The sequence below is a fragment of the Mirounga angustirostris genome, unplaced genomic scaffold (genome assembly GCF_029215605.1).
Source record: "Mirounga angustirostris isolate CCGP_5_RB_7025 unplaced genomic scaffold, mMirAng1.0.hap1 SCAF_4, whole genome shotgun sequence".
Lineage (NCBI taxonomy): Eukaryota > Metazoa > Chordata > Mammalia > Carnivora > Phocidae > Mirounga > Mirounga angustirostris.
The window spans coordinates 52,255,626-52,279,597 of record NW_026991712.1 but is presented as its reverse complement, the minus strand read 5'-3'; the positions used below and the strand labels follow the sequence as shown (position 1 = coordinate 52,279,597).

General features: G+C 37.8%; 1 long non-coding RNA gene across 3 annotated transcripts; it reads right to left on the bottom strand.

The window, feature by feature from the left end:
* Nucleotides 1-7,531: 7,531 nt before the first annotated feature.
* On the bottom strand, nt 7,532-23,508 carry LOC135364096 (uncharacterized). 3 transcript variants are annotated; one of them, XR_010410624.1, is made up of 5 exons: nt 23,183-23,508; nt 22,028-22,608; nt 21,449-21,645; nt 12,561-12,694; nt 7,532-12,332 (listed from the first exon to the last, which is right to left on the bottom strand). It is a non-coding gene; the product is annotated as an uncharacterized LOC135364096 (long non-coding RNA). The 3 variants fall into 3 exon arrangements; XR_010410625.1 differs by having other exon boundaries at nt 22,028-22,541; XR_010410623.1 differs by lacking the exon at nt 23,183-23,508 and having other exon boundaries at nt 22,028-23,160.
* Nucleotides 23,509-23,972: the final 464 nt, after the last annotated feature.

The following is a 23,972-nucleotide window of genomic DNA, read 5'->3' as shown; positions in this document are numbered from 1 at the left end:
AAGGAGGAATGGTGAGTTATTATTTAATGAGTACTGAGTGTCACTTCTGCTAGATGACAAGAATTCCGGAGGTGGATGGTGGCGAGGTTGCATAATAGTATGGATGTAGTTACTGCCACTGAATTGTCCATTTAAAAATGGTGAAGATGGGGGCGCCTGGGTGGCTCAGTTGGTTAAGCGACTGCCTTTGGCTCAGGTCACGATCCTGGAGTCCTGGGATCGAGTCCCGCGTCGGGCTCCCTGTTCAGCGGGGAGTCTGCTTCTCCCTCTGACCCTCCTCCCTCTCATGCTCTCTGTCTTTCATTCTCTCTCTCTCAAATAAATAAATAAAATCTTAAAAAATAAATAAATAAAAATGGTGAAGATGGTAAATTTAATGTTATATGTATTTTACCACAATGAAAAAATTAGAAGAAATACTCTGATTTTTTTTCTTTTTCTTTTTTTTTTTTTTTGAGATTTTATTTATTTATTCATGAGAGACAGAGAGAGAGAGAGGCAGAGGGAGAAGCAGACTCCAAGGAGCAGGGAGCCCGATGCGGGACTCGATCCCAGGACCCTGAGATCATGACCTGAGCGGAAGGCAGACGCTTAACCATCTGAGCCACCCAGGTGCCCCCTGATTTTTTTTCTTAACCCTTCTGCAGATGACTTGTCCTGAAGGTTTTAGTGGTAGATGTAGTAGCAGGTTGAACGGGTTGTGCCCTGACCCCGAGACAAATTTGTAATAGAAGCTTTTATGAACATATCTTGTTATCAGATTTTTGAGTGAATATTTTGCTCTTTTCCATAAATTGTGAGGGCCCAGGGGGAGAATAGTTGATATTTCTGGTTAACTCTAGCTCTGCCTATGTGACATTTTCTTGCTTCTTGAAAAAAAATTGCTGGAATTAATGGTTAAAACGTGCTTTTAAAAATCAACCATGAAACTTTTGCTGTGTGCTTTATATGTAAAGAATGGAATTAAAGAAATAACCAGAGACAGAATCCTTGACCTTGGGATTGAGCTGGTGTATGGTTTTAATCAGAGGTCTTCAGTTTCAGTGACAGAAACCCAATTCAAGCAGACTTAAGGAAAATAGGGAATTGATCGTTCAGTTCCCTGTGGACATCCCCTCTGCTCTTAACCCTCCCATTCTCACTGGCTTGACTGCTGATTTCTAGCACCTGTGACTCTTTGCCTGCAGCCTTTTTTGGCCTTTTATAGGAAAGGCTAGACGTGCCCTAGAATTAACAATTAGGAGCATTCGTCAACCAGTGACAGAAATTGGTGAATAAACGTGCTTCTCAGGCAGGTTAACTGAAGCATGTATTCTATATAGGGTCCCAGAGTGCCCCGATAGGTTGAGTTCCAGTTGCCCAAAATGGCAGCTTGCTTGATATTGCACAATTTATTGGCTTTTTTTCCTCTTCCCTACCTCACTTCCCCACTCCCCTACTAGTATTTTCTGGGATCAATCCCTAAATAAATCATTTACAATATAATCCCTATCTCAGAAGACCAGCTCTGGGTGAACTCACATTAAAATAATTGGCTTTTTTAAGTGAGAAGTCCAGTTGTAAACTTCAGGCACTACTGGATCCAGGGGTTTGAATGATGTCATTGAGAGTGTATTTCTCTCATTTGGCTCTTCAGTCCTTTACCTTCATTCTTACCTACTGCCTTCCATTAAGGGGACTGAAAGCCCAGATGTAGGCCATATTCCCTCAGACACACCAACCCCAAAAGAGCTATTCTTCCTTTATTCTGAAGGGCATGAATTCATTGACCTGAAATTAGTCCATACATAACTCTAATTTAATCATAATGAAGAAAGGGATGAAATACACTGACTAGATTATACCTGGGTTACGTATCTAACTCTGGAGCCGGAATAGAGTCAGGCCAATGTACGTCACATTCCCTGCAAATGGAGAGATTGGTTTTCCAAGGGAAAACCAGGTCACTGTTTGCAGAAAAAAAGATAATGGATAATAGAAAGATAAAACTTACAAGGAAGCAAGCTATTTATATTTAATGACAAAGCACAAAGCAAATATAGGTCTCAAATATGTGACCTTAACAGGGAGGATTATTAGTCACTAGGTTTGGGAATGGCACCAGGCAGGGGAAGGGAGAGAGTGCTAATTCTTATTAACCAACTGCTTTGGACTGAATTGTATCCTATCTGACCAACTACCACTTCAGATTTTGAAATCCTATCTCTAATGTGATGGATATTTGTGGATGGGGCCTGTGGGAGGTAATTAAGTTTAGATAAGTTCAAGAGGTTGAGGCCCTCATGATGTGATTGGTACCAGAAACTTCTTTCTCTCTCTCTCTCTCTTTCAATCTTGTTCTTGCTCTGTCTCTCTCTCTCAATGTTTAGAATACTTTTAAGGATAGTACTCATGTGATGGAGATTGTGGAATCCACAAAATACTTTGATGTATTTCTTATCTCTCCCTGTCCTATGTATGGAATTGAAAAAACTGAAGGCTGTTTCCCCTAACAACCTGATGATCCCCTTTGGTGCCTGTCCCTCTCAATTAGACAGAGCAATACCTTTGCTGAAAATGTTATGGTATGAATGTTTGTGTACTCCCAAAGTCCATATGCTGAAATCCTAACCCCCAAGATGATGGTATTAGGAGATGAGGCCCTTGTGAGGTGAATAAGTTTATGAGGGCAGAGGTCTCATGGATGGCATTCGTGTCTTCATAAAAGAGCCCTGAGAAAGCCCCCGGGCCTTTTTTGCCATGGGAGGGCACGCTCAGAAGACATTGGTCTATGTGTGAGGGGGTTCTCCCCAGACACCACATCTGCCTGTGCCATGATCTTGGACTTCCAGCCTCCAGAACTGTGAGAAATAAATGTTCCTTGTTTATAAGCCACCCATTTTATGGTATTTTGTCATAGCAGCCTGAGCAGACTAAGACAGAAAGTATATCAAATTTCCTAGCATCGGAAACTGATCAGTCGCTTATCTGTTAAATGGGGAAACTAATACCACCTGATAAATTTATTGTAATACATATGGAATTACCTTATGTATTTGTAGCTCATTTTCATAGAAGAGTTGTCATGCCTTGTATCCAAAGACAGAGATAACTATTAAAAACACAAGTAGAAAATCTGTTTCAAGGCCAAAAGTAGAAATACAATGTGCTTACTGCAAGAGTAAAATAATTGCCATGATATGAATTCACATTTGACTTTGAACTTCTTGGTTATCAGGGCAAATGGGGAAGACAGTAAAGATTTAATATAGTATTTGTTGTCAAAGTGATCTTCAAAGGAGATTGTATGTCTGGGTATTTGTGAGTATGTGTGTGCTTGTGTTTCCTAAGATCCGAGTCAGCTTTGTGTGCTGAGTATTGGTTTTATATATTTAAACTATCTTCCTGCATTATTTCTGAGCCATAGTCCCATTCTTGCACAGTCCATACACATCCACGTTAATGTGGTCAATTGCTTGGTGTCTTTCCACAGATGCAGAAATATGTGTTATTTGGCTCTTCTGTTAGGGGAAAAGGTAATTTAGGCCAAGTATTTGAGATAGCCAATAGTCTATTTAGATACAAAGAGAGACATTAGGATAATCAGAAAAGTAGATACTCATGGTCAAAGTACCACTTAGTGCCATTTTATTCATATAGACCTTTTTTGTGTGTTTTTAAGTATGGAATAGCTAAAATGTCGTAACAGAAGATTATACAATCTCAAATTATAGTTTGGAGTATTGATCTTTTCTACCAATATTTCTATGTACTTTCTGTGTATATAGGGAGGACAAGATGTGTATTGGAAAAGGAAAGGATCTGGAATTGGACAGACCTGCATTCAAATCATGGCTCTATCATTTATGAACTGCATGAACTTAGGATCTGTAACATTCTCAGATCTCTGAGTCTCAGTAGCCTGCCTTGTCAAGATGGTTTGACAACACCTCTCACAAATTTGTGAGGATTAAATGAGATGATGAACCTGACAGTACACAGCTCAATAAATATTTTTAAATGAATAAATGAATGGGCCCTTCTAGAATATGATTATGATGATGGCAGTGATGATTTTTTTTAAGAGACAAATATTGGCTGAAGAACAGAAACAGAGAATGATAATTAAATAGTACAGTTTCAACAGATCACAAGAATTTGGTTTGTTATCTTCAAAAATATTTTTTTAAGTAAGAAGAGACTATAAGAAGCCTAATTTAACTCAGAATGCTTGGCATAGTCCCACTCATCAAAATTAGTCTGACAATTCATTTGCTACTTTGCAGCAATTAAAAGGAATTAGAATGATTAATTTTGCTCAACAAGAAATAAGCACACAATCATAAAGAAAGTTTCCTTGTGGGAAAACAATGTAACCTTGGCTTCCTTGTCCCTCTTGGACATAGAAAATATGTTTTTGGTGGCTCTGGGCCATTTTACTTTATGCCTTATAGGGAAGAAATCTGAACTAGGAAATCTTCTCAAAAATTCTGGCCGTTCTTTTAGTAGCTAAAACACACTTGTGGTGTATTTCTTCTCAAATATCTGATACATATATTAGGCAAATCCATTGCTTTAAGAAGAGAGTAACAAAGTCATTCAGAAAAGTCTGATAGTAAAAGACCAAAGGCAACCCAAACAAATACAAAAATCAGAAAGAAAGAAAGAGAGAGAGAAAGGATTGTCATATTTATAAGTCAAATGAATTAAATAAGGCAATGGAGGGAATTTTATAGTGATAAACATTATGATGCACAATGAAGATACGTGTGTACCAATTAACATAGCATTGCATAAATCGTAAGTTTAAAACTACCAGAACTGCATGGAAAAATGGATGGAGATACAGTAGCAATAGGCTCTTGTAGCACATGCCAATCAACTCATCAAAAAACACATAAGGCTATGAAAAATGTTAAGTCCATAAAACAGTCGCAAAAGTTGACCATCAATTTTGCTACAAAGAAAATCATGTTAAGTTCCCAAAGGTAGAAAGAGCTCAGAGAACATTATTTGATCAGATTGTAATAAAATAAGAAATTCATCACAAAACAAAACAAAAATACTAAAACAATAATCCTCATAGTCTGAAAATTAATATAAAACTCAGACAAAAGAGGAAATCAAACCCCACATTAAAGAATCTCTATAAAATATTATTAATAAAACTATATGCACCTGAAGCTATGGGATAGTTCTAAAGTGTTTAGGGGAAAATTGCCTTAAAAATTATGTTGATAGGGGCGCCTGGGTGGCTCAGTCGTTAAGCGTCTGCCTTCGACTCAGGTCATGATCCCAGGGTCCTGGGATCGAGCCCCGTGTTGAGCTCCCTGCTCAGCGGGAAGCCTGCGTCTCCCTCTCCCCTGCTTGTGTTTCCTCTCTCGTGGTGTCTCTGTCTGTCAAATAAATAAAATCTTTAAAAAAAAATTATGTTGATAAACAACAATAAGTTAAAATGAACAAGTGAATCATGTAGCTAATTCAAGAAATTTTAAAAATAAAAGAATAAGAAACTTGAAACAAGAAGAAAAAATTATTAATAATAAATGAGAAATCAATAAAATACTTGAAAATGGGAAAATTAACAAGTCAAAGCTCTGGTTATTTCCAAAAATAAGACAAACTAGTACTTAACATGTTCAATAGTTAGATTAAAAATGCATAAGATAAGAAATAAAAATGGTGATATGGGGCACTTGGGGGGCTCTTCGTTGTGTCCGACTCTTGGTTTCGGCTGAGGTCCTGATCTCAGGGTCATGAGATAGAGCCCAGCATCCAGCCCAGCATCCAGCCCCGCACTGGGCTCCACACTCAGCATGGAATCTGCCGAAGACTCTCTTTGCACCTCCCCCCACTAAAATAAATAAATAAATCTTAAAAAAAAAAAAGACAATATAACTGCAAACACAGAAAGAATATATATCATTAGAAATATTATGCTTAATTTTATGAAAATACATTTTTAAAACTGAAGGAAGTGGATAAACAAGGAAAATAAAAACTACTAAAACTGGACCCCATAAAAAAAGAAACTCTAAAAGACCACTTATAGAAAACAGAGAAAATTGTCAAAAAGTAATACCTTACTTCACACCCCTCTCATGCACAAAATGTTATTAGGTGCAGACATTTAGGAAACAGATATCCCCAAAGATAGGGAGACTGTTTTGGAACATGGAAAAAAGATGGAAAACCTCCAAAATCTTTTCATAAAGTCAACATAATACTTATAACCTGACAAAGAAAGATCTGAATAATCTCATAATTATTAAATGGAAAATGCTATTTACAGGTCTTCCATAAAATTTCCCATAAAGAAAAATTTCAGTTTCAAATAGTTCCACTGGCAAGTTCTACCAACAACTAAAGCAGCACATGCCAGACATCTAACAAAAACATTTGTAGAGCATGAGAAATAGGGAACATCTCCCAATTTGTGAGATTAGCACATTAGATTTTTTGCTTTCTTCTTAAAAAGCTGAAAAGTGAAAATAGCATTCAGCCTTTGTTTTGCAGTGAGCTGTTACAGAGACAGCTTGCACTTGAGCAGTGAGAGTGACCCGCCAATGTCCTTTCCTGGGAACTACACTCAGCATCTCAGTATCAATCAAGCTGCCTTAGCTTTGAACTAGGTCTGTGGGCATCTGTGCTTTATTTTCACTTATTTTATACATCCTTTAGCAAGATGTGCCCTAAGGTAGCAAAAAAGCCTAAGAGAGATTATTTTGGGGGTCTGGGAATGCTCAGACATTTTTCGATATGAATTGCTGGTAATTGCTTCTTTCCTTTACACCATTTTGGCTTACAGAGGTTTCATAGGAATCTTTGACTCTCAGATAGCAGGGGAAAACCATATATACATATACCCACAGTTGACCCTTGAACAACTTGGGGGTTAAGGGCACCAAACCCCTGTGCAAATAAAAATCTGCATATAATTCTTGACTCCTTAAAAACTACTAATAGCCTACTGTTGACCAGTAGCCTTATTGATAACATAAAGAATTAACATATATTTTGTATGTTATATGTATTACATACTGTATTCTTACAATAAAATAGGCCAGAGAGAAGAAAGTGTTATTGTGGTGCCTGGGTGATTCAGTCTTTTAAGTGTCTGACTCTTGATATCGGCTCAGGTCATGATCTCATGGTGGTGGGATCAAGCCCAGGGGTCCCGCTCCACACTCAGTGGGGAGTCTGCTCAGGATTCTCTCTCCTCTTCCTCTGCCCCTCACCCTGCTCACGCACTCTCTCTTTCGTGAGTGCGTGCTTTCAAAAAAATAAATATTTTGGGGCGCCTGGGTGGCTCAGTTGGTTAAGCGACTGCCTTCGGCTCAGGTCATGATCCTGGAGTCCCAGGATCGAGTTCCGCATTGGGCTCCCTCCTCGGCAGGGAGTCTGCTTCTCCCTCTGACCCTCCTCCCTCTCATGTTCTCTGTCTCTCATTCTCTCTCTCGCAAATAAATAAAATCTTAAAAAAAAAAAATAAATAAATATATATATATATATTTTTAAGATTTTATTTATTTATTTGTCAGAGAGACAGAACACAAGCAGGGGGAGAGGCAGGCAGAGGGAGAAGCAGGCTCCCCGCCGAGCAAGGAGCCTGATGTGGGACTCGATCCCAGGACCCTGGGATCATGACCTGAGCCGAAGGCAGCCGCTTAACCGACTGAGCCACCCAGGTGTCCCAAAAATAAATATTTTTTAAAAAGAAAACATTACTAAGAAAATCACAAGGAAGAGAAAATACACTTACAGTACTGTATTTATTGGAAAAATTCACGTATAAAGTGGACCCGTGCAGTTCGAACCCATGTTGTTCAAGAACCAACTGTATTTAAAGCATCACTGATAAGTCAGTTTCATCCAAGGAATGCAAAGTTGGTTTAACAGTAGAAAATTAATTGATTTAATTCACACTTTAATAGATGATCATATCATCATATGCAAAAAAATATGTTTAATAAAATTCAATATCCAGTCATGATTTAAAAAGATGAAGAAGAAGGAAAAGAAAAAGCTCTTAGTAAGCCAGGAATGGGGAGAAAACTTTCTTAACCAAATAAAGGGTCTCCAGAAAACCTGTAGCCAAAACCCTAAATAATGGTGACATATTGAAACCATTCCCTTTAACATCAAGAATAAAGTAAGGATACCTTCTACTACTACTATTCTTCCTCAACATTCTCTACTGGTTGTCCCAGACAATGCAGAGTGTAAGAAAAAGATATTAACAAGCACCCAGATTATAAAGGATGAAGGGACAGACCGTATGATAGTCTATGAGACCATGCAGTATCTGGTCCTGGGTCACAACTCTGACTTCATTTCTCTGTGTTCTTGCCTTGCTGCCTTATTGCTGTCTCTCAAAGAAACCAGTCAAGCTCCTACCTCAGACCCTTTTTACTTGCTGTTCTCCCTGCTTACAGCGCTACTCCAAAGTTCTCCAAGGACTCACTCCTTCAGATCCTTACAGAAGTGTCTATTTCTCAGGGTGGCTTTTTCTGATCACCGTATTTAAAAATTAAACCCTTCTCTCTTCTTCTTCCTTCCAGCATTCCCCTTCTCTCTTTCTTACTTTTTCTCCAAAGTGCTTCTTGCCATCTAATGGCTGTATATTTTATTTGTTTATTGTCTATCTCTCCCTAATAGAATATAAATTCCATTTCACTGGGGATTTATTTTTTCTTTTTTATTCACTATTGAATCCCCAGGGTCTTAAAGAGTGCCTGGAACAGAGGAGGCATTTAATAAATATTTATTGAATAAATGAATAAAATTTATGTAGGAGACCCTAAAGATTCTATTATTAGAGTGATTAAGAGCTTAGAAAAGTTGCTTAAAACAAAATCAATATAGCAAGTTACTTGAATTACTCTACAACACAAATCAGCTAGAAGACAGAATTAAAAAAAAATATTTTTAATAAAAGTAACAACACATTTTAGGGCTTGTAAGGTAAAAACTGTAAACTATTGTTAAAAGCATAAACAATGTAAATAAATGGATAAATATATCATGTCCCTGGATAGAGACTCAGTATGATAGATTTCACCTTTCCTCAAACTGATCTTCAGATTTGAAGCAATTCCAAAACAATTCCAACAGGGTTCTTTTAAAAGAAATATGACAAAGTCATTTTAAAATATAAATGGAAGACAAAAGGGCAATGAATAATCATTTATAACAAAGAAGAGGAAGATTGAGGACTTTCCATTACAGGCGCCTGGGTGATGTAGTCAGTTGAGCATCCAATTCTTGGTTTTGCTCAGGTCATGATCTCAGGGTCCTTAGATTGGCCTCTTGTGCTCAGCATGGAGTCTGCTTGAGATTCTCTCTCCCTTTCCCTCTGCCCCTTCCCCTACCCCCATGCACTCTCTTTCAGATAAATAAATCTTTAAAAAAAAGAAATCACTTTGAAGCTATTGTAATTAAGACAGTATGATATCAGTCAGATAAGGGAGAGGCGGGTAGAAAAACAGAACTGAGGAGAGCTCACACATATTTAGAAAATGGATCTATTAATGTAGATCAGCGAGTCAAGGATGTACTTAATTTTAATGTAGTTGAATTTATCAATGTTTTTCTGATAATATTTGTGCTTCTTGTTTCTAGTTAAAGAAATCCTTTAAGACTGTAATAATAAAGGTATTCTCCTAAATTACCTTCTGAAAGTTTTATAGTTTTTCCTTATATTTATATCTTCAGCCTATTTGAAACAGATTTTGTGCATGATTTAAGATAGGGTCCATTTTTAATTTGTTCATTTGTTTGTTTTTCTGCAAGGGAGAATTAATTGTTCCAGTCCATCTTTGCCTAACTGATTTGCAATGCCCATTCTGTTGTAATTAAGGTTTCCACAAATATGTGGGGCTGTTCCCTGGGCTCTCCATTCTGGTTTACAGAAACATGAAAGATGAAGAACCTATAGGGTTTTACATTAAGTGAAATAAGTCAGACAGAGAGAGACAGATACCATATGACTTCATTTATATGTGGAATCTAAAAAACAAAACAAACAAACCAAACAGAAACAGACCCATAACTACAGAAAACAAACTAGGGGCTGCCAGAGGGGGATGTGGTGGGGGAATGGCAAAATAGGTAAAGGGGATGAAGAGGTAAAGAAGAAGGTAAAAAAAGAAATGTGAAGATTCCCTACCCCATTAGTTATAGAAATGCAAATTAAAACTATTTCCTATCCACTAAGTTGTCAGAATTAAAAAGGTGGATAATATCTGGTGTTTACACAGATATGAAACAACCGAGATGTTCACCCATTGCTGGTGAAGGTTTAAACTGATAAAATTATTTTTTAGAGGGGCACCTGGGTGGCTCAGTTGGTTAAGCAACTGCCTTCGGCTCAGGTCATGATCCTGGAGTCCCGGGATGGAGTCCTGCGTCGGGCTCCCTGCTCAGCGAGGAGCCTGCTTCTCCCTCTGACCCTCTCCCCTCTCATGTACTCTCTCTCATTCTCACTCTTTCAAATAAATAAATAAATCTTTTAAAAAAATTTTTTAGAGAAGTTTGGCATTGCCTAGTAATTTTGAACTTTCTGACCCAGCAATTCAATATCTAGATATCTTCAGAAGAACTCTCCCACATGTACACCAGGACACATATACAAGAATGTTCACAGCAACACTGATTGCTAACTAAAAACCAGGAAATAAACCAAATACCTGTCCCCAATAGCCTGACTAAATATATTCATTGATACCATGGAAGACACATAGCAGTGAAACTGAATTAACTCCAGTTACATGAATCAACACGGAGAAATCTCAGAAATGCACCATGAGTGAAAGAAGCAGTCACCAAAGAATACATAAAGTATGAAGAATAGGTTATTTAGGGATATATACAGTAGTCATGAAACTATAAAGAAAGGCAAGGGGATGATTAATTTAAAATGCAGAATGATGGTTCTCTCTGGGTGGATTGGGGTGAGAGGGAGATGAGATCAAGGGGTTTTAACCTGTATGATGGGAACATGGCTTTTTAAAAATTACTTATTCTTTAAACTATACCTATAAGTTATATGATTTTTTATATACACGTGATATGTTTGACAATAAACACTTTCAAAAAAGAAATGACTATAATACAATATGATAAATGCTACCTAAGAATTATTTTTGTAAAAGGTATCATGGAAGGAGATTAGAATAATGGAACAGTTGCTAAGAAAGAAAATCAAGGTTTGCAGTGGGCATGGTCAGCCAGGACTGTCAGGGCAAAGGGAGTTGGATGGCTTTGTGGTCTGTGCCGGGACACTGAGAGCCAAGTGACCCGCCCTGCTCACAGGACAACAGACTGGATAGTCAAAGGACACAGGACCCCAAGTAGTCCTAATGATGCTCTGGCAATTTTATTACCTAATTTTTGTGTGTGTGGCCTTCCAGAGGAAGACCATTTATCCTTCCGAGTGCACTTATTATTAAACTATCACTCTTTCTTTATTTCAACATAATTTCAAAACAAGCTAAAAGTCCCACGTTCACAGAATCATTTTCACTCATTACATTTTCATTTGCTGGCTTTAGATAAAACCACCTTAAACTTTTCCAACAAACATCTCCAAAGTATATCATAAAATTAGTTCTTTCTTATATTTCCACAAGGTGTGGAGAATCTTGATTTTTGTTGTTGTTGTTAACACAAAGTTACTTCCTCATCATCCCTAAATTTAGTCATTTATCTGTGGTGGTCTCAGCTTGGCTTAGTCCTTGTAGTAAGTAAAGTCAGCTTCTCCCCATTTCCTTGAGATTGCAGTAAACTTAGTTTGATCTGTATCAGAGGACTATTTAACTGAAAAATTTCCTTCTCAAATAAAAAAAAAAAAAGTTTACAAAATCTCAGTTGTTTTTCTCTCTCCAAAGACAGGTTCAATTTGGTACTGGATTCTTTTTTTTTTTTTTTTTGTAAATAATCTGTGTGCCTCAACACTGTCGATGAAGACAGGTAGTTGGTACTAGTCTTTACACATCAGCTTCTCCAGCGTTCTCCAACACTGTGCCCTGAAGAAGAGGATATGACCTCGTAGTTCTATCTCCCTCTGTCCTGGCAACCTTTCACTCTCATCCAAATCATTTGGCACAAGGCTGTCCATCTGACTTCACTTATCTGCCATCCACTATCTGCAGGAATAGCCCGATTGTACTGGACTACATTTATGAACTATGAGTTCTAATGATACTGGAACCATCCTGGTGATTCAGCTTCAGGCCTTTGTTGTTGCTTGATTTCATTCAGAAGCAGGGTACAGATGCTGTGTATACTGACTGCCAGCTCCTTAGAGGTTTTTTCTGAATTCACATAGTCTTAGCCTCTTATTTTTCGGGGAACTGTTTTGAGATAGAATGAGCAGAATAAACAACAAAGAACGGAACGAAGCCCACATTCTGATTCTGAGAAAACCCCTCCCCTGTGGCAAGAATTCAAGCATGGAGGTGGAGTGGGGAGGAGAAAGAAAGAAGCAAATTGTTCTACCAGCTCTCTACAATTTTGAAGAAAATGAGATATTAGCAGAAATAGAGATTCCTTTAGCACATTGGGTCCTCATAGATACACACTTCTTTTTCAGTTGAGGATTCAGGCTATCTCTTCATGGCAGATTAGCTGATGTATTTACTGAATCTCCAGCATCCATACTTAGCCACTTAAAATAGTCTTTGTAGCATGGACATCATCATGGTCCCAGGGAAATCTGAAAGGAAACTTGAATTGGTCAAGTGATAAAATCTACTCTGAAAAAGGACAACTTCTCTTCATGATTTCCTTCATTTGATGCTAAAAACATGAATAGGTGATTTTAGTCTCTGGGGCTATTTACAAATAGCCTATGTCCAAAGCATTTAAGGAACAATCAGTGCATGAGTAGCAGGAATCACATAATGCTGCTGGTAGAAATACACTAAAAAAAAAAAAAAAGTCTCTGATGGTGTGTTGCTAAAAACCCTATCAAAAATTATTATGGGGGTGCCTGGGTGGCTCAGTTGGTTAAGCGACTGCCTTCGGCTCAGGTCATGATCCTGGAGTCCCGGGATCGAGTCCCACATCGGGCTCCCTGCTCGGCAGGGGGTCTGTTTCTCCCTCTGCGCTCTTCCCTCTTGTGCTCTCTGTCTCTCATTCTCTCTCTCAAATAAAGAAATAAAATCTTTTAAAAAAAATTATTATGAACTAATGCGATAGAAAAAAATGTAAACCAGGCATGAAAAATAAATTCATTCCGTTGGTAGGTCCTATATTAAATCCAGAGAAGTCTAAATAAAATCAGGCAATGACGTGATGAAAAATGAAATTTATCCAATGCATAAGAACCAAACTACAAACTTCCAAGTAGAAATCTTAGAGTATGAAAGGCAGTGCCTTACTTTCTTAAAGCTCAGTTTTTGGAGCTTTTAAAATAATAAAATAAAGACTGATTTTATTACCTTATACTCTATTAAATTAAAAAACAAAATTATCTGCCATCTGTTCATTTCTTAAATGAACAAAACCAATGTCATACTTATTACCACATGCTACTCTATGGAATCCCTTAAAGATTCCAGTTTTAAAGTGTTTTTAATTCCTTTTTCATTTAGTTTTCTTGGAAGTTCGTATTTGGGGGAAAATATAAGACAGGAGGCATTTAAGAAACATTTACTGAGCGGATACTAGTCAAATGAAATCATAGGTTCCAATGCTAGATTAGACTCAGAGGATAGAGACGAGGGGGCAGGAAAAGGGAGTAGAAAGGAATGGATGTGGTTAGAAAGGGGAGGGGACACTGATAAGTATGAGCCCGGAGATGTAAGCATTATGAAGCGATGATCATTTTCAAAGGTTATTTAAATTCCTAAAAAGTTTGTTAAGGACAGCATGCAGCCCCCTGTGCCCTAATAAAGCCAGCTCTCTCCCCGACTTCCCTTCTCCCCAGGGAAATTATGGTATGCACAGTCTATTTTTCATTTTACTATTTTTGAACAATAACAAAAAGCACTGGGGGTGTGTTTTGATTCTGCAGCTGCCGGAGCATTGTTCTCGTCCACTTGATGTGATGATGGATACTGAGTTCAATTGCCGTGATCGTGATGACATCTGGCAGGCAGCTTTAGAGAGACCTCTGGGCTATGCGTGACACAGGACATGTTTTTCTGAACCAAAGGGAAGCACGTCAAGGTTTTGTTACCTCACCTTTTGAAAAAATGGCCTGTCGTGGATACAGAGAGTGACTGGAGCTAAAAAAATGTATACTGAAAGAGCTACGGGCTATTTGATTACAAGACACAGAGTAGAGGAGGGTAGTTGTCACAGGGAAACAGAGAAACTGATTTGTGGCATTGTTGTAAAAAAAAAAAAAAATCCAAAGGAAATGGAAATACTCTCTGGTGTTGCCGTGAAATGAGACAGATGAAAGAAATCTTAAAAATACTTAATAAGGTGTAAGAACTCGAGGCTTTTCTTCGTTTGGGAAGGCAATATTGATCTATTTCTTCGAAATGGTAGGAAAAGAAGAAGGACCCCAAACTTCTTCCATGTTTCCTAGATTTATTTTTGGTACTGGCATGGAAATCAGCCAATCCACAGTTTTAACCCCCCTTTGAACTGAGACATTCCAGATAGAGCTGGTGGGAGCAAGGACTCACCTCACACATGGGACTGCTAAAAGGATTTTTAAATGCCAGATACCTCATCTTCCCCCAAATATCTCTCCTACCAAGTGTAAATCCCCAATATTAGTATTAATAATGAATTAGATAGGTATTTCATCTCTGTACGGCCACTTGACCCCTCTCTTAACAGTTTATCACCAGAAAATAATTTCTAGGAGAAAACAGGACATTATCGAGCCCCATGGAGTAGTTAGGCCCTGGGCCAAAGGGTGATCTCAGTGCATGCCTAGGAAGAGAACAGTGGTTCCTGAGGGGACTGGGTGGGGGGATCCGTGAATGCTACCAACATTGTTTTGCATAGTTTCAGTTCCTCCATTGCTCTCTAGTAAATTATAAATTTTGGAATTCTGTATTTTTCCAGTCTTTTGTTGTTTTCTTTTTTGTTGTGGTTATAGATATTGATTTTTCTTTTTTTTTTTAAAAATTTTTATTTAATTATAGTTGACACAGTATTACATTAGTCTCAGATGTACAACATAGGGATTCAGTATCTCTACACATTATGCTATGCTCACAAGAATAGCTACCATCTGTCCCCACACAACACTATTACATTATCATTGATTATATTCCCTATGCTGTGCCTTTTATTCCCATGACTTACTCATTCCACAACAGGAAGCTTGTATCTCCTACTCCCCTTTTCCCATTTTGCCCATCCCTCACCCATCTCCCCTCTGGCAATCATCAGCTTATTCTCTGTATGTAGAGGTTTGATTCTGCTTTTTGTTTGTTTATTCATTTGCTTTTGTGGAGCACATATGTTTTCACTCCTATGTGGATTGAAATCATATGGTATTTGTCTTTCTCACTCTGACCTATTTCACTTAGCTAACACCCTCTAGGTCCATCCATGTTGTTGCAAATGGCACAATCTCGTCCTTTTTTATGTCTGTGTGATATTCCACTGTGTGTGTGTGTTGTGTGTGTGTGTGTGTGTATCACATCTTCTTTATCCATTCATCTGTTGATGAACGCTCAGTTTGCTTCCTTATCTTGGCTATTGTAAATAATGCTGCAATAAACAAAGGGATGCATGTATCTTTTCAAATTGGTGTTTTCATTTTCTTTGGGTAAATACCTACTAATGGAATTATTGAGTCATATGGTTTTTTTCTATTTTTAATTTTTTGAGAAACTTCCTACTGTTTTCTACAGTGGCTGTACCAATTTGCATTCCTACCAGCTGTGCACAAGAGTTCATTTTTTTTCCACATCCTCAGCAACACTTGTAATTTTTTGCCTTTTTAATTTTAGCTACTCTGGCAGGTATAAGATGATACCTCATTCCGGCTTTTATTTGCATCTCCCTGATAGTTAGTGATGTTGAATATCTTTTCATGGGTCTATTTGCCATCTGTATGTCTTCTTTGAAAAAATGTCTATTCAGGTCCTTTGCCCACTTTTAATCAGATTATTTGTTTTTATTTGGTGTGGAGTTATATAAGTTCTTTATATATTTTGAATATTAACCCCTTATCTAATATATCATTTGCAAATATCTTCTCCCATTCAGTAGGTTGTCTTTTAGTTTTGTTGATGGTTTCCTTTGCTGTGCAAAAGCTTTTTATTTTTATGTGGTCTCAATAGTTTGTTTTTGTTTTTGTTTCCCTTGCCTCAGGAGACATATCTAGAAAAATGTTGCTAAGGCAGATGTCAGAGAAATTACTGCCTGTGTTCTCTTCTTTTCTGGTTTCAGGTCTCACATTTAGGTCTTTAATCCTTTTTGAGTTTATTTTTGTGTAAGTTGTAAGAAAGTGGTCCAGTTTCATTCTTTTGGATATAGTTGTCCATTTTCCCCAGCACCATTTATTGAAGAGACTTTTTCCTATTGTATATTTATTCCTTCTTTGTCAGAGATTAATTGACCATATACTTATCGGTTTATTTCTGGGTTTTCTATTCTGTTCTATTGATCTTTGTGTCTATTTTTGTGCCAGTACCATACTGTTTTGATGAGTGCAGCTTTGTAGTATATCTTGAAATCTGGAATTGAGATTCCTCCAGCTTTGTTTTTCTTTCTTAAGATAGTTTTGGCTATTTGAGGTCTTTTGTGGTTCCATACATATTTTAGGATTATTTGTTCTTATTTTGCAAAAATAAAAAAAAAAGCCCTTAATATTTTGATAGGGATTTTGATACTGAATTTGTAGATTGTTTTCAGTCCTATGGCTATCTTAACAATATTCTCTAATCCATGAGTATGGAATTTCACTTGTTTGTGTCATCTTCAATTTCTTTCATCATTGCTTTATAGTTTTCAGAGTACAGATCTCTCACCCCTTTGGTTAAGTTTATTCCTAGGTATTTTGGGTGGGCACAATTGTAAATGGAGTTGTTTTCTTAATTTCTCTTTCTGCTACTTCATTATTAGTATATAGAAACACTACCATATATTACTCCAGTCTGAGAAGGAAAAATTTCTCATCAAGTTTTGCTCCTGGGAAATGAAATCTAGGCATTATCAGGGGGGATAGTAAAGAAATCACACAGTGCTATTTTAGCTCCTGAAAAAAGCATTCCTGAGCTTGACTTTCCATTCAGATAAGAAGTGGCCAAGAGCCAGTTCATTGGTTCTACACTAGAGACCCTCGGGTCATGGAAAATCTCCAGTAATGACAGTTTCTTCCTGCACATTATCAGGTATGGGCTCCACCCTGCTTTCTGTTCAAATGGCTTAGTTACTAAAAACACACACACATACACACAAACCCCCAAAACAAAACAAAACAGAACAAAACAAAAACTAAAAAGGAACATGTGAGAAGCATTTGCTTGCCTTCTCACTAGGCCTTAACTGTGTATCTAAAATGAAGCCAGGGCATGAAATTCCCCTAGGTGGAAGTATTATAGTGGAGCTAGATGGTGAGGTAGTGAACAGGTGCACAGGTGAGGTATTGAAATGGTATTGAAAACTTTATGAGGATAAGTATGCATGTAGGTATATGTGTGTGTATGTGTGTGTGTACATGTACGTATGTATATACATATGCATATATAGTACATGCTCTTTCTGTGGGACTGAGTTCATATTTTTCATCAGCTTCTCAAATAGAACCATGATCCAACGAAGGTTAAGAACTATCATAGAAGATTTAAAATTTTGAGCAAGTGACTGCTCTGAGGAGAAAGGACGGTAAAGGGAAAATTTATAATGAACAGTTTAATAACGTCATCTGGTGCAACACTAAATAAAATGACACTAGAATGTACAATCGTCATTAGTTTGTGGCATATCACCAATACGCACGGTCCCTTGGCTCCTGTGTGGTATACAGAACTACATGTTGATGTAATTTGCACAATGTGGGGCTTTTAGGGGAATGGATGCTGATGAGATGCCTTACTTAAGGCCACTTCCCTAGCAGGAGTTAAGAGTGTTCTTAAAGATGGCAGGGTCTGAATAGCGTAGTTTAAGGGAAGAACTTTGGATGAAATAAAAATTCCTACTCCTTTCATGTTAGTTTAAATGACTGCCTGCCTGTCTGATACCTCGTACCAAAATATAAATGAATTATAGAATTTCTAGCCACTTAACTCCTCCCAGACCTGTTCATTTGTGTTGGTTTTGGTGATTAAAAGAGAGCTGGTACAGTTTTAGCAGAAGGTGCAATGAGCATATTGGTCAAGTCCTGAATAAAGTTACTTATAATATCATCCTCCCATCTTTCCCCTGGTATAGCATTTAATATTCTATACATAACAACATTTCATCATTATTATACCCTTTAACTGAGGTTAAATGGGAAAATAATATGAGGACAGATTTGAAATTACTTATTATCTATGTTTGTAAAACCACTTAATAGAAAACATCAGTGGCTTACTTTTTATTTACATTATTTTTCATTTACATTGCTTTTCATTTAAAAGGGAAAAATAAAAATTTCGGGAGTTAACAATTATTTAGTAATGTAAGTGTCATTCTAAGTAATAATTTCCAATTAGATCGTTCTATACATGTGAAATAAAACAGAGATTCTGTGGGTAGCATGGGTATTAGAAATTCACTTCAAAATATGCAAGTTTGAAAAGAAAACCAAAAAAAAAAAAAAAGAAAAGAAAAGAAAACCAATTTTATGTAGACAGTCAACTTGACAAATCGGGGTTTGTTGACAAATAAGCCAGAAGAATTAAAAATAACAATATTTTGAACATTTTACTATAATGCTATCTCTTATTCAGTAATTAAAAGCATCATTAATGCTGAATGGATGTTTTTAACAACTGTATTTTTTTTTTTTAAAGATTTTATTTATTTGGCAGAGAGACACAGCGAGAGAGGGAACACAAGCAGGGGGAGTGGGAGAGGGAGAAGCAGGCTCCCAAGGAGCAGGGAGCCCGATGCGGGGCTCAATCCCAGGACCCTGGGATCATGACCTGAGCTGAAGGCAGACGCTTAACGACTGAGCCACCCAGGCGCGCCCAACTGTATTTTATAAGCATTTCTTCATCAGAAAATATAGCTTAGTTTTTTCCAACTACTTTTATCAAAAGCTTTAATACCTAAATACTGTGTAGATAAAAGTGTTTACTTAGCGGACGCCTGGGTGGCTCAGTTGGTTAAGCGACTGCCTTCGGCTCAGGTCATGATCCTGGAGTCCCAGGATCGAGTACCACATCGGGCTCCCTGCTCCGCAGGGAGCCTGCTTCTGCCTCTGACCCTCCCCCCTCTCATGTGCTCTCTCTCTCTCATTCTCTCTGTCTCAAATAAATAAATAAAATCTTTAAAAAAAAAAAAGTGTTTACTTAGCAGTTATTGCATGATGATGAAATGCACTACCGTTCAATGAAAACATACCTTAGCTACTTAGTGTCCTAAGATAAATGTGTTTTCCCAACAATTCTTCATTAAAAGAAAATCCACACACATAAGCCTATCAAAAGATAAGCAAGGAGCCAATTATGACCACTACTGTTACTGTATTTGGCTCTCAAATTTTATCCTATGTGCAGAGTGAATAGAGTAATATGGTTGAATCCAATGCTAAATAAGCAACAAGTTATTAAAGAATTGGGGGGGATTGCATGGCTGAGATGACATTAAGATAAAGGTATTAGAGCTTAAAGAGTCGGGGGGAAAAATGCCTCTTGTCTAGTAAAAAGTGGCAGAAAGTTTCTAAAGGTCTCCCAAGCTTTGCAAGATCTGGGTCATCCGAAAGACTAAACTCCCACATACTTGTAGTTTCAAATATAGGAATAATTATATATAGTGCTTTAAATTTTACAGAGTGCTTTCAAGCACGTTGTTGCATTTGACCCTCACAATGGGCTTTAGGCATTTTGAGGACAGGGTCTATATTTTGTTCGCTGTTGTTTTCACTGTGCCTCATATAAAGTAAGCACTCGTAATTTCTGAATGGGTAAATGAAAGAAAGGTAAAGTGATTGGTCAAGTCACCAGTGTGTAGAGGAACTTGGGTTCACTCTTGGTTTTCTGATTCCAAATCCCTTGTCCCTTTTATAATTTTAGCTTGCTTTTTTTTTTTCTACTGAGAAATAGTCAAATCTCTGTTGTGTATGTTTTCCATTTCTTTCAGATTTCAAAACAAAATCTTATGAGTTCTTTAGAATTCATAACCTCTCATTTAATAGTCAAGTTAGGTAGTTTAAATCAGGTGTCAACAAACTTTCTCCATAAAGGGCCAGTTAGTAAGTATTTTCAAACTTTTGTGCCATATGCTCTTTGTTGCAATGCTTCAACTCTGCTGCTGTGGGATATAAATAATCACAGATGAACAAATGAATGATTGGGCATGGCTGTGTTCCAATAAAACTTTATTTATGAACACTAATATTTTAATTTCATAGAATTTTCTGAGCCACAAAACATTATTCTTCTTTTTATTTTTAAAAACTATTTAAAAGCGCAGAAGCTATTCTTGGCTTGTGGGACCAGCAAAACAGGCAGCTGGCTAGGTTCACAGTTCTGACTTCGCCCATTCCTGGTTTAAATAATGATGGGAAGAAGAGCCCAACTTCCCTGTGTAGAAGTTAATTAAAATCAGTCTGACCATTCCTACATTTGGGAATTTGGGTGTCAAGGAAAAGGATATTTATTTTCATTTTCTGGTGGTTTCTATTTAATACCAACTAACTGGCAGCGGGTTAGAAAGCTCTTGATGGTACAGCATTATATCCTTTGGGGCACTGAGTGACAAACAGTGGCAGGGTGATAGTGAGAAAAAGAATTTTCGAAGTATGCTTCTGTCCATTTCTACAGTTTGGTGATTTGAACCTGGTTCAGGATGATGTCAATGTTGAATCTATTCAGGGCTACTGGAAAGGAACTGCAAAAAGTACAAAAGGAAAGTTTTCCTACCTGAAAACACAAAACATGCTCTGTTGATTATTTTTTTTTGTTTTTTCTAAAGATTTTATTTTTTTATGTAACAAAGAGAGAGAGAGCACAAGCCGAGGGAGGGGCAGAGGGAGAGGGAGAAGCAGACTCCCCACTGAGCAGGGGGCCCCATGTGGGGCTCGATCCCAGGACCCTGGGATCATGACCTGAGCCGCTTAACCCGCTGAGCCACCAAGGCACCCAAACATACTATTTTTAAAAAACAAAATATTTTTTGTTTGAAAACTAATGTGTCTATCCTGGCATATTTACAATCAACAATAAGAACAAGTCACAAAGACTGATATATGCTCTGGGGAAAACATAGAAATCATGCTCTATTTCTATAGGGAAATGAGGAGTATATTCAATGAAAAGGGTATCAAATGCTGCTGAGGGGAAGGAGAAGGAGTGGTGGAAGAAGAGAGAGATTTCTGAAGTTAAAGGGACAAGATGAGGCTTACCTGATGCAGAAAGAAAGGCGCTGGCTTGCTCCTTGGCTGTGTATTGCAGTCGTACTGTTACAAGTTCTTGTTAAAATGCTAATGTACTGTCAGGGCATGACTATAAAATAATCTGCATGAAATTGCATGAAAAATGGAAATTGAGGATAAGAATCTTTGCATTCATTCATTCACAGGTCTCTGTGGTTAGAGGGAGGCTGAGAAGAGTGAGAAAGTTAAAGTCCTAATCATTTCATTATAAGGCCCCGATTTTTTGTCAGTTTCAAATATGTTTTCAGTCCCATTCATTCACTGCAACTCTTAAGGAGCATAAGTTTATCTCATCTTGGTGAGGAAAATTAGAATCTGAAAAGCCTGAGAGCTCAGTTTTGGATTATTCCCCTCATTCCAGGGAGGACATATCTGTTTGGATTAAATAACCCATTGCTAACTAGACAATTACTTGTCATCCTGTTGAAATAAAGAATTGTTCTACATGTGGAATGATAGCACCATATTCCAGTGAAGACCTGGTTAACCATTCTCGTGGAAAAAATACATTTTGTGTGAGAAACCAGCAGACATCGCCTCCAAACTGACCTTTGATCTCATGGAAAGACTGCTGTTATTCCAATCCACAAATCAGGACAGGCTGAGCTCTATCAAACATTCCTGCTCATCTGACCTCAAACTTTTGAGGTGGGTTCACTCAATAGGAGGTAAGAGATGAAAACATGGCAAGACACAAGTACTTTTGAAACACTCAGCAGAGTCTGAAAAGCTGCTTGCCTAGTACAAGGTTTATATTTAATTTTTGAGTGTTTACTTGATTCTTGTATGTAAAGCCTCCACCCTTCAGTGTTGATTTTGGAAGTCATATAAATAGTTCAGATTAGTTCAGATTTCTTCTTGCCATTTGCAGATGTTCATTTCTGAAGAATTGAGGAGGGCATACTTCCTGTGTGTGTTGTAGAGGTTTCTGTTTCGTCTCCTTTCTCCTTGAACTGGAATATTAGACTATGACCCCCGGGTTTTGTCTTCTTGAGCAAGTTGTGCATCTCCTCAGGAGAGACTTCATGAACCAAAGGGCATTTACTCCATTTTTGCACAAGTTCTGACAGGGGTTAAAGAAGAAAGATCTATTTGGAGAAGGTCCTGTTCGGTGCCCAAAAAGCCACACGCTGGTTTACAATGACAAAACACGCTGGTTTATGTCGGCTCTACCTGTAATTGCTTTGAAATATTGAGATAGTCACCAGATATCTTTCAGCTTTTTCACCTGTTAAGTGAGCTACATTTCTATCAGAACAGGCTTGGTTTTGCTAAGGTAACCAATATGCCCCAAATTTCAATTGTATAGAAGAGCAAAGGTTTTCACATGTCTCTCATGGATTAGCAGGAGATCTTGGGTCCGAGTAGTCAGCCACTTAGCAATTTAGACTTAGTACTTCATTAAATGCTACCCAAAGCAACCAACACATGCGACTAGTATTCAGTTTTTAAGCCTCTTCCCAAGACCTTGAGTTTATTAAGTACATCATATGCTTCCAATTTACTTCAGGTAAGGATTTACACCCAGAATGCCATCCTTTAGGCCTCCACTATAGTTTCCTTATGAAACACTTCTTGGTTCCTAAACCCAAGCTGTAGATTTTAGTATGGTGCTCTACCCTAGTTGTATATACTAATTTCTACATGCTGAGACAGTGCATAAGAACCAAAAAAGTTAATGGCTTTAAAACAATAAAGGCTTACGTCTCACTCAGGGCACATTCCTTTAAGGGCTGGTTGGCCGTTTACTCATTGCAGCCCTCAAGGATCCAAGCTCAACAAAATGTAACCACTGTGCCAAGCACTTGGTTGCTGGTGCACCAATGAGCAAACAGAACTCTGGAGGGTCTCACCGCAGCAACGAAATACACAGCCTGAGAGAATCACATGTTCCTTCTCTGCAGAACTCAATGACAAGGGGCGCCTGGGTGGCTCAGTTGGTTAAGCGACTGCCTTCGGCTCAGGTCATGATCCTGGAGTCCCTGGATCGAGTCCCGCATCGGGCTCCCTGCTCAGTGAGGAGCCTGCTTCTCCCTCTAACCCTCCCCCCGTCATGTACTCTCTCTCTCTCTCTCATTCTCACTCTCTCAAATAAATAAATAAATCTTTAAAAAAAAAAAAAAAAAAGAACTCAATGACAAGAGGAAGTACCATTCCCTCAGCGAAGTACTTGTGGGACCAGACGGGGCAACTCCCAAATATCTGATGAAAAGCCCCGATGGTGATCACAGGCTGGTCCCTTCTAGTCATAAAATTACATGATGATATTATTCTGACTATGGTTCAAAGAAATCTTTGGGTGACAACCCTATGTCACAGAGTGATAATCATTATGCATGCATTAAACAATTTAATATTTAGAGAAATATTCCTGGATCTGTAAAGGCTGTGTAAGTTTCAGCACCTGAATAAATGAAGATAGCTAATATGACTCTCACAGAAAGTATGCTAATTCTATTTGCATTCAGCTCATACCTCCTTAGTTACTCCTTTT